This window comes from Ailuropoda melanoleuca, chromosome 2 (assembly GCF_002007445.2).
Source record: "Ailuropoda melanoleuca isolate Jingjing chromosome 2, ASM200744v2, whole genome shotgun sequence".
In the NCBI taxonomy this organism is placed as follows: domain Eukaryota; kingdom Metazoa; phylum Chordata; class Mammalia; order Carnivora; family Ursidae; genus Ailuropoda; species Ailuropoda melanoleuca.
Genome location: NC_048219.1, coordinates 48,066,525 through 48,076,718, shown reverse-complemented (window position 1 = coordinate 48,076,718; position 10,194 = coordinate 48,066,525).

Genomic DNA, 10,194 nt, shown 5'->3' with positions numbered 1-10,194 from the left:
AGCAGAGGCAGAGGAAGAAGCAGGCTCTGGGCTAATATGCCAATCTCAGAGCCCCCATACAGAGCCTGATCCCAGGACCTCAAGATCATGACCCAAGCCAAAACCAAGAGTCCAACTCTCAACTAACTGAGCCACCCAGGCACCCCAAGATTTTAGATATTAATAAGAAACTGAGAGTACGTGGCCCAAGAAAATAATGAAAATAATTAGAAGACTTACCTTGCAGCTACTAATAGTATGAATGTACATTTAGAAAATTCAAGACATAACATATAATCCAACATAATGTACCTTCTGGTATGGTGCAAAACATGTTTCAATATCACATATAAAGAAATCTTGTCCAGAATGTTTATACTGAATCTAATAAAGTCAGATTGTACAAAATTTAAAGATAAAGAAGTTAAATCTCAGTATGAGCAATTCAACAAATCCAGAATATGGAATATTCTTGGAGTTGGAGAATGGTTTCAAAGCTCAAAGGAACAAATAATTAAATGTAATGTATGAATTTCTACTGGATTTGTATTTCTTTAAAAGTTCTAAAACCATATCTCAGGACTTGGGGAAATTTGTATGTGGACTAGATACCCGATGACTTAGAGATAAACTGGAGAAGAACTTAAGAAGTATGTGGTATAACAAATTCACTTTACAGAAGAAGAAACTAAGGCCCAGGGAATTTACAAGCGACTTGCACAAAACTGTACATTCAATTAACCACAGACCATGCTCAGGTTTTCTCATCCCCAATACTAAGTTCTTTCCACTAATAGAAACAGATGTTACATATACAAATCATGCCTAGTATGTGGGAAAACAAAAATAACTAACCATATAGGAGATAAGGAAAGAAATGCTCCTGCTTGTTTTTTACCAGTGGGTTTTATTCATTGGCTGGAAAGGTGTATGAGGGCTGATTAGTTCTCCGCTTGGTGAGAAGCATCCCCAGCCCCAATCTCATTGCATCCATGTATTGCTTAATTCTTTAGAATTAAGTTAAAAGACTTTTTTCCTACTGGTCCATCAATTAAAACCACAACTGAGAAACCACAGCAGAAAACAAAAAGGATTCTATCTTGTCCTTCTTAATTATAAAATTGCATGCTGTCTCCCAGAAAAATACAAATGTAATGAAACACTGGAATAAGAACAAAGATGTACAATAATCCACAGCCTAAAACTTTTATAGTCTGTGTCCATTATTGTTGTTCTATCTCCCTCCACAGCTGATACTTAATTCTTTTCGATACTGAGGGAATGGTCATTTGTACATGAATACATACCCACAATATGATAGACTTACTCAAACATAGGTAGACCAAAAAAAAAAAAAAAGCCTACCACAATTAAATTCTAACTCATTTTCATTTCCTCAGGGAGCTGAGAAGAGCTGTGGATATGCTTGTTTGTTAGTTTCTGGCTTGCATTTTTGTTTACTTGCTTGCTTGTTTTGAGAGAGAGAAAGTTTTTGTTCCTCCACCTGTTTACAAGACAATTGCTAGAAATACATACATATGATCAATTCTCATTTATGGACTGAAATGACAAGAATTGACAAAATTCAATGATATTTCACAAAAGAAGGTACTTATAATATACTTTTTGACTAAATATTTTATTTTTAAAACAAAATTAGCTTTAAGAAATCATCCAAACATATTGATTTTATTTTATGCTCTCTGATAGATGCTTCCTACATAGTCAGTAAATATTGGTATTTTTAAAGGTGATCCGGAGAAACAAAAAAGAGAAAACAAGAACCTTAAATAATATACAGGCTTTATAACCAACACTCAGAAGGGATAGTCATAGATCTGCAAATATTTAAACTGCCCACTTATCTCAGAAATCTGTTCTCTGATGTAGCCTCTCATATTGTGACTGAGTCCCAGGTATAAAGACAAGTTGATATGCCAAATAGAATCATAGTTCTTACTGTACTATTGAGATGAAAAAGATCAATTAAAACAATAACCATACAGGTACACTGGGTGATAGCTAGAGATAATGGATTTGCCCAAAACCAACTTTTCATGATATAATTATATGAAAAGACAGTGATACTTTATGATCTACTAGAATCCAGAAAGAATTTCCGTAAAGCAAAATGCAGCTGGTGTCCAGAGGCAGAAAAATTGAATGAGCAAAACACTGTAAAATAATTAGACCCAATTCCACTTTTGCGTCCCTGCAAATCATCTTCGATGATGAGGACATGGCATCTTTGATGATGTAAAGGAGGGACTCTCTCTGCACATCTCTATACCTCCCCTACCCAAAGTGAAGATCCAAGAGAGAGGGATCATATCTGTTTAATTCATTTTATTCCGAAGGCTTAGTACACTGACAAAGAGTTGGCACTCAATATATACTGGCTGAATAAACAACGAAGTGAAGGACACACTTGAGAAGATTCTTAAATTCTAGAACAAAAGAGGATTGTAGGAAAAAAGTGAGACATATGATAAACATCATCAAGAGACCAGAAATAAATTCACAGAGAAATAATAACCATCCTGACATGATTCAATGACATTTAAAATTTTCAAGGGTGAAAATGCAATCCTAAAGCATTTAGAAAACTGAAATACAAAAACAAACAAAATGTGATCTAAAATATTTCCCCAAAAGTAATGTCAGAAGACAACTGTCAATTCACCCAACTTTGAGATAGGAAGATTATGCAATACAGGACCAAACTATTGTTTGTGTACAAAGAGAAAGATAGTTCCAGTTATACAAAGATATGGAACATATACCCCTAAACTCATCTTCCTAAAAATAGTTAGTTGAAAGTTTACTTTAGGGGTTAAGAGGAAAATTAAAATAGTGAAATCAAGATTGAGAAAACATAAAAAGACTCATGGAGGGTATTAAAACCAATTAAATATATATTGTCTAAATAGCTATTGAAAAGATAATGGTAAAGCATAAAAAAAGCCTAAAGTAAAGTAGTGAACTAATGATTTAGAGAACACACATAAAAATAAAGCTGTTACATAACATTGATAATACAGAATAGAAATAACAATACTGTAAATCTAAAGCAGTACATTTTATCACCAAAGCAGAGAGCAAATAGAATATTGCTTATAAACTGGCCAATAAAATAACCTAAAGACATCTCAAAAAGCAAAAACTAAATGAGTCGTATTCTCTGGCAAGTATAAAATAAATCCAGGAATAATTTTTTAACTCAAAAATCCAGGAACAATTTTTTAACTCAAAAATTGGGGCGCCTTGGTGGCTCAGTCAGTTAAGCATCTGCCTTCAGCTCAGGTCATGATCCCAGGGTCCTGGGAGAGAGCCCTGAATTGGGCTCCCTGCTTGGTCGGGAGTCTGTTTCTCCCTCTGCCCCTCCCCCTGCTCCTACTCTCTCTCTTTCTCTCTCTCAAATATGTAAAAAAAATTTTTTTGTTTAATTCAAAAAAATTCAAAACAATTAAAAATATTAAAATATCATCACCAAGCAAACATAGTTCAATCATTAGGAATCTAATAAAATATTTTCCATGCTAATAAGTTAAAGAAGAAAAACCATGAAGTTGAGATTGGCTCTCAAGTGCTTTTTTCCTACAGCAGACACGCAACTCTCTGGCCCCACCATAAGGTCTTGTGAAGTTAACTCACATAGCGGGAGCCACCTTCCATGTCTTAAACCTGCTTCCTGATCGCCTATTCTTGAAATTATTAGTAAAGTTGGATACTGGGCAAGATCTCTGATTCATGTGAGTCTAATCTGACAATTTGATCCTTTGTACTATATCAGATTGTAGATTAGCATTTGATGCAAGGATGGCTGCCTATCCATTTGTGTAAAGGGAGGAAAGCTTTGAGGCAAATTACAAATGATAAACCTTACCAATGAAATTTGAGGAATTCAGAATTTGTAGGAGATAGACTTAGACCTAGGGGAAATGGCTAAGTAGATTGTCAGGGGGTGGCAGGCAGAAAGTAATAAGTAGCCACCAGAACCACTTTAAACCTCTTCAGAGGATCAAAAGGCAATATGTCTCAGTGAAAATGCTTTTGCCAACCAACCAATCAGCTTGCTTCAGAAAGTCACCTAGTCAGGAACAGACTACAATAAACTGTCTCTGAGGGCCAAGCAAATAACAATCTCACCCAAGCAGCCACATTTCTGCAGATTATGTCAACTCAGTTATACTTCTGAAAGTCCATCAATCCTTGAACTCCAAGCTTCCCCAAAAGCCCTATATAAAATCAGCAGTCTGCTCTATTCAGAGTAACTGTGTCTGACCAGTAAGAAATTCAGCTTTCTCTTTTTATTCAGATCTTATTATGACCTCCTCATCATTTAACATTACTTAAGGTTCCCTCAAGATCATTTGAAGACCCTCTCTTGGTGGCATTCCAAGGGACCATTGGCCAACAGAAATACTCACTGGGTCCCCTTGTGCCCAAACTGCTTTGCCATCTGCTGCCAGGTAAGTTTATTATGATCTGAGTTCTAATCTCATTAAGCTCTTGATGCAAATTTTTCTCATTTTAGGATTTGTAATCAGATTTAAATAAAGGAATTAAAAGAATGCCATTATAATAATTAGACCTTTTGCTGTAAAGATTCACATTTGATTAGTATTTTAGTTATCACCTGGTTATTTTTCCACTGCTTATTGTGCGTGTGTGTGTGTGTGTCTATGTGTACAAGGGTCTTTTTTCATATGTTTTTGTTTTGTCTTAAGTTGTCTTGCTTCTGTTAAGTGTATAAGGCAGTGTTTGACAGGGAATGTGTAGAGATGTAGGCCTAATACATCTCTAATGAAATCCAAGCTGGCCCTGATTTCTCATGGATGGAAGTCCAGAACTAACAAAATAAATTGTGAGACAAAGAAAGTTTAAAAATTAAGAATTTCAAGATAGCAACAACAGAAAATTAAAGCAAGTGTGGAGACTCTCTAAGCATGGAGCCCTGTGGAACTACCCAGTTTACACACCCATGGAGCTAGTCTTATGGAGATCCTTTAGATTGGCAATTTGTGAAAAGATGATTGGTCAATATTTTCCTTGGATATCCTTCAAAACCTGTCTTGTTCATTTGTGAAAGATCACTTTGTTTAGTCCATATTCAGGGGTCAATAATAGGTTGTCAGTAGCTCAGCTCCTCATTGAGGTTGACATGGCGTGGCAGATTTTATTTCCCTGCTGATGGCCATAACAATATAACACATCCCATTTGTTCTTATAATGTAGCCTTAAAACTTTTACCATCAAAAGATGAATCTATGTGCCTTTCCCTTAAACTCAGGAAAATCTTTTTTTTTTTTTAATATTTTATTATTTGGGACAGTGAGAGAGTGTGTGTGCATGAGCAGGGGGGAGGGGCAGAGGGAGAGGGAGAAGCAGACTCCCACTGAGCAGGGAGCTGGATGCCACTGGGGGCTTGATCCCAGGACCCCAAGATCATGACCTGAGCCGAAGGCAGATGCTTAAATGACTGAGCCAGCCAGTAACCCCAGGTAAATCTTTGTGTGCCTTCTTTGATCAGCTAACACAAGAAAAGTGAAACAGTTTGACTTTGCAAGCTAAATAATAAAAATGACATGCAATTCCAACTTGTGTTAGGATACTCACCTTTGGAGTCCCAGGCCACCATGTAAGAGGGCTGAGGCCACCATGCTGTGAAAGAGTTCATGCCATAAGGACAGACCCTGCGTAGATTTGCCAGGCAAAAGCCACCGTCAAATGACAGGAGTGACTGAAGACACTTCAAGATGACTCCATTCCCCAGTCATCAAGACACCCTCAGGCTTTAAGCCTTACCAAAGGAGGCCCCAGATATTGAGGAGCAGAGAAAGACAATATCTGCTATGTAAACAGCAGTGATCTTAAGTCCAATGCCTTAACCACTTGACCCCTATGTTTATAGCAACATTATTTATGGAGAGAGCCCAAATGACCATTGATTAATCCATGAGTATAATAAAATAGTTGTTTTATACCATTAAGTTCGGAGGAGATTTGTTATGCAGTAAAAGATAACCAGAAGAAAATTTTAAGCCTGGAAGTGGAGATATCCATACCAAAACCTTTAAACATGTGCCACTGACTTTGGGACCAGACAAAGCCGGATGGCTCTGAGTAGAGTGTTAGTGGCAGACTAAAGAGTTTCAAGGAGGCCTTTAATAAGTACTCAAAGGATTGTAAGGGAAATGTTACTGGGTTCTGGATGAAAGGGAAATGTTTTTATGTAGTATTAGAAAGTTGGTAGCATAGAAATGTATGAAATATACATGGAAATGTACATGGAGAATTTATAATATAATTAAGGAGATTTCCAGGAAGAGTATTAAAAGTGCTACCTGACTTCTCACTGTCTACGATACAATATGAAAGGAGATAAATGAGTTAAATAATAAGCTGTTAAATATAAAGGATCCAGGATTCACTGGATTTGAAAATAAAACTATCTGTCATCCCTAATAGCTTCTAGGCTAAGGTCAAATCCAGAGTAGGGCTGTAATATCTTTATTAAGACCTCAGAAAAACCTAAAACCATATCTCATAGAATGTTTCAGACAGAGAAAAGGCTTCTAGATATCTTAAGGGCTTTTCTCATAACCATCTCAGAGGAGCCCAAAGTAGAGAAGGGCTTGTCTCAAAATAAGTGTGTTTGTGGCTTTTATCTCTTTTATCTAAAGAAGTGGATTATAAATTAATACATTAAAATCCCACAATGTTTTTTAAACAATTTTACCAGCTCTGATTGAAAGGGAAAGAGAGTGAGAAATAAAAACAAGTGTTTGGACTATTACAAACTACTTCTACAGATGATGTCACAGGTGTGCATTTATACCTGTGAAAGTCCACCACTCCCTGAACTCCATGCTTCAAAAAACCCTATATAAGATTGGCAGGAACAGGCTATGTTGCAAACATAGACAAGTTCTTATGGAAAAGGAGGGATGACTCAAAAGGCAGAAGGAGTGGAGCCATAACTCCAGGGACAGAGCCAAGAGTCATGAAAAAAACCAACCAACCAACCAACCAAACAAACAAAAAAAACCCACCTTCCAGGAATTAAGACTGAGATTTATTTTAAAAAACTGGCAACATGTACCTGGCTGGGTTTCAGAATTGCTATGGACCAGTAATTGCTGTGTGCCTTCTGTTTTCCTCCTTTATCTAAAAGGGGTTTTCCTGTGCTCCCCATTACATGTTGAGGGCATGGTTCAGATAAAAAAATCCCATTAATTTGTAGGTCTTCAAAGGAAAAGTACTCAAAGAACCACACCCTAGGAGCCTCTTCTATACCCAGACCTGATTAGCTGGCAAGATCCCTGATTTTGAGCTGATGCTGTAATGACATAATACTTTGGTGATGGGGATGGGGGGCAGGATTTACTGGAGGGGATAAGCAAATGTTTCACACGAAAGGGTTGTGAACTGTGACCAGAAGATGGCAAGAGGGTGGACCTAGTGTTTCTCAAGGATAATATCACATAAAACTTAATGTGAAATTCATAATTCACATTAAGTTCAATTTTTTCCTTAATATATCAATTGTGTTGGAACAAGTTCACATTTTCAAACCAGGCATTATATCAGAATTGACTACTTGAAAGGTGAATTAGTAGTCTGAAAATTGATTGCTTAGCAGGGAATTAGAACAAAGAAAGGATTTATGCAGGGGGCACAGTCTGATGAAATCTGATGAAAAGTTCCTGCCTCATAACAGAGATGGACACTAAAGATCTTTATGCTCATGTAATTCAGATTCAACAAGACTCTAGGAAATGCTGGATGCACACTGCTGATATGTGTTTGCTCATAGCCTGTTTTTTAATATACTGTCTATACCTTTTGGTAAAAGTTTTAAAATATGTATCAATATCACTGATTAAGCAACAAGAAAGTAAAGCCTTATTTTCCTTAAAGCTTTACATCAAGTACAATCCCTATCAACACTTCTTTTTCTATGAATTGTTAGGTAAATAAAACAAGTAAAATGAGACCTACATATATATGCGTATATATAAAAGGTGACAAATCACTCTTATCTAAAATTTAAGCCATTCTACTACAATGTTCTTCAGCCCTCTTCATTGCCATCATGTGTTGACCTCCTTGCCACTCCCCTTGTCATAAAATTGTTGGACTCTTAAACTGCAATAACCTTAACTCTACCCCCAGACTCTAGTGTAGATTCTTGCCTTCCAACAGAACTTTTCTACCTCAGATATATTAAACTTTAACATTGAACTCTCTGATCACAGCTTCCTATCCTGCCAGATCTTTCATTCTTTCATTCCTGCTCCACCTAGTCTTTGGATATGGAGAAATTTAGCCTCATTTTCTCCCAGCCCAAACTGTTACTGGCCTCTCCTCCTTCCTATCCTGACCTAGATACCACTGCTGACCATTTCAACCACAGCTCTATTTGTTTACGTACCATAGTATAACAAAAAAGTTATTGGTGTGGCTCAGGTGGTTAAGTGTCTGCCTTCCGCTCAGGTCATGATCCCTGAGTCCTGGGATGGAGCTGCAAGTCGGGCTCTCTGCTCAGCAGGGAGACTGCTTCTCCCTCTCTCTCTGCCCTCCCCCCTCTCCTCTCTCTCTCTCCTTCTCTCTCTTTTGAAATAAATAAATAATAAATAAAATCTTTTAAAAGGTTACAATACTGATTTAAAAATAAAATTATTTTGGTTTTGTCTGCTTGATTACAAAAGAAATGTGTGTGCATTGGGAAAATATTTAGAGAACAAAAAAATGATAAAAAAAATTAAAATCACCATTAACCACATTAAAAAGAAATAGCCAATATTAGTTCCTGTCACTCTTTAAAACTCTAATTGTGATTATATTTTCCTCTCTTGATTAAATATTTCTATATGTAGAGGCCATCTCTTATTTTAAACACTATTTGGCAATCAGAATTTGACAGAATTTTAAAACATAAAGGTCTGTGTTCTTTCTAGTATTGCCACTTTCTCCAAATAGAATACCACCATAAGTCTCTGTGTACTAATTTTCATGAGTACATATTTTCTTTTCATTATCACTACATTCCTATATTAAAATACACATTATTATTTTTATAAGTCTCTGCCTTTATAAAGCCATTTTGAAGACCTCTCCCTCGCCTCATTTAGGTACGTACAAAAACCAAATACCAAAACTAATTTAGAGTAAGAAGAGGAAAAACTTCAAAAAACAGCCTACTTTACAAAGAGCTGAAAATATCAATGGTAGAATATTTTTAGACACTGGGTTTTTGCTTTAAAATTCAAAAGAACTCTAGGTCAATAGTTTTCAAATATTTTTAACAAAATTTATTTTGCAAAAAAAAATGTTCGTACAAACTAACATATAAAACACATGAGGGGCGCCTGGGTGGCTCAGTCCTTAAGCATCTGCCTTCGGCTCAGGGCGTGATCCTGGCGTTCTGGGATCGAGCCCCACATTGGGCTCCTCTGCTGGGAGCCTGCTTCTTCCTCTCCCACTCCCCCTGCTTGTGTTCCCTCTCTCACTGGCTGTCTCTCTCTCTGTCAAATAAATAAACAATAAAAAAATCTTTTAAAAAAACCCACATGAAGTGGGCTCCTTCAGTTCAAATCACAAGGAGCAGGCCCCAGACATACCCTGGTTGGCATCTACAAATACTGCATGATTCTACTTATATAAGGTATCTAAAATAGTCAAACTCATGACATTTTTCAAAGAACTGGAACAAACAGCCCTTAAATTTGTGTGGAACCAGAAAAGGCCCCGAATCGCCAAGGAATTGTTGAAAAGGAAAAACAAAGCTGGGGGCATCACACTGCCAGATTTCAAGCTGTACTACAAAGCTATGATCGCAAAGACAGCATGGTACTGGCACAAAAACAGACACATAGACCAATGGAACGGAATAGAGAACCCAGAAATGGACTGGGTTCATTTGGGCAACTAATCTTTGACAAAGCAGGAAAAAACATCCAGTGGAAAAAAGACAGTCTCTTCAATAAATGGTGCTGGGAAAATTGGACAGCTACAGGCAAAAGAATGAAACTTGACCACTTTCTCACACCATACACAAAGATAAACTCCAAATGGATGAAAGACCTCGACATGAGACAGGAATCCATCAAAATCCTAGAGGAGAACATAAGCAACAACCTCTTTGACATCAGCCACAGCAACTTTTTTTCATGACACATCTCCAAAGGCAAGAGAAACAAAAGATAAAAT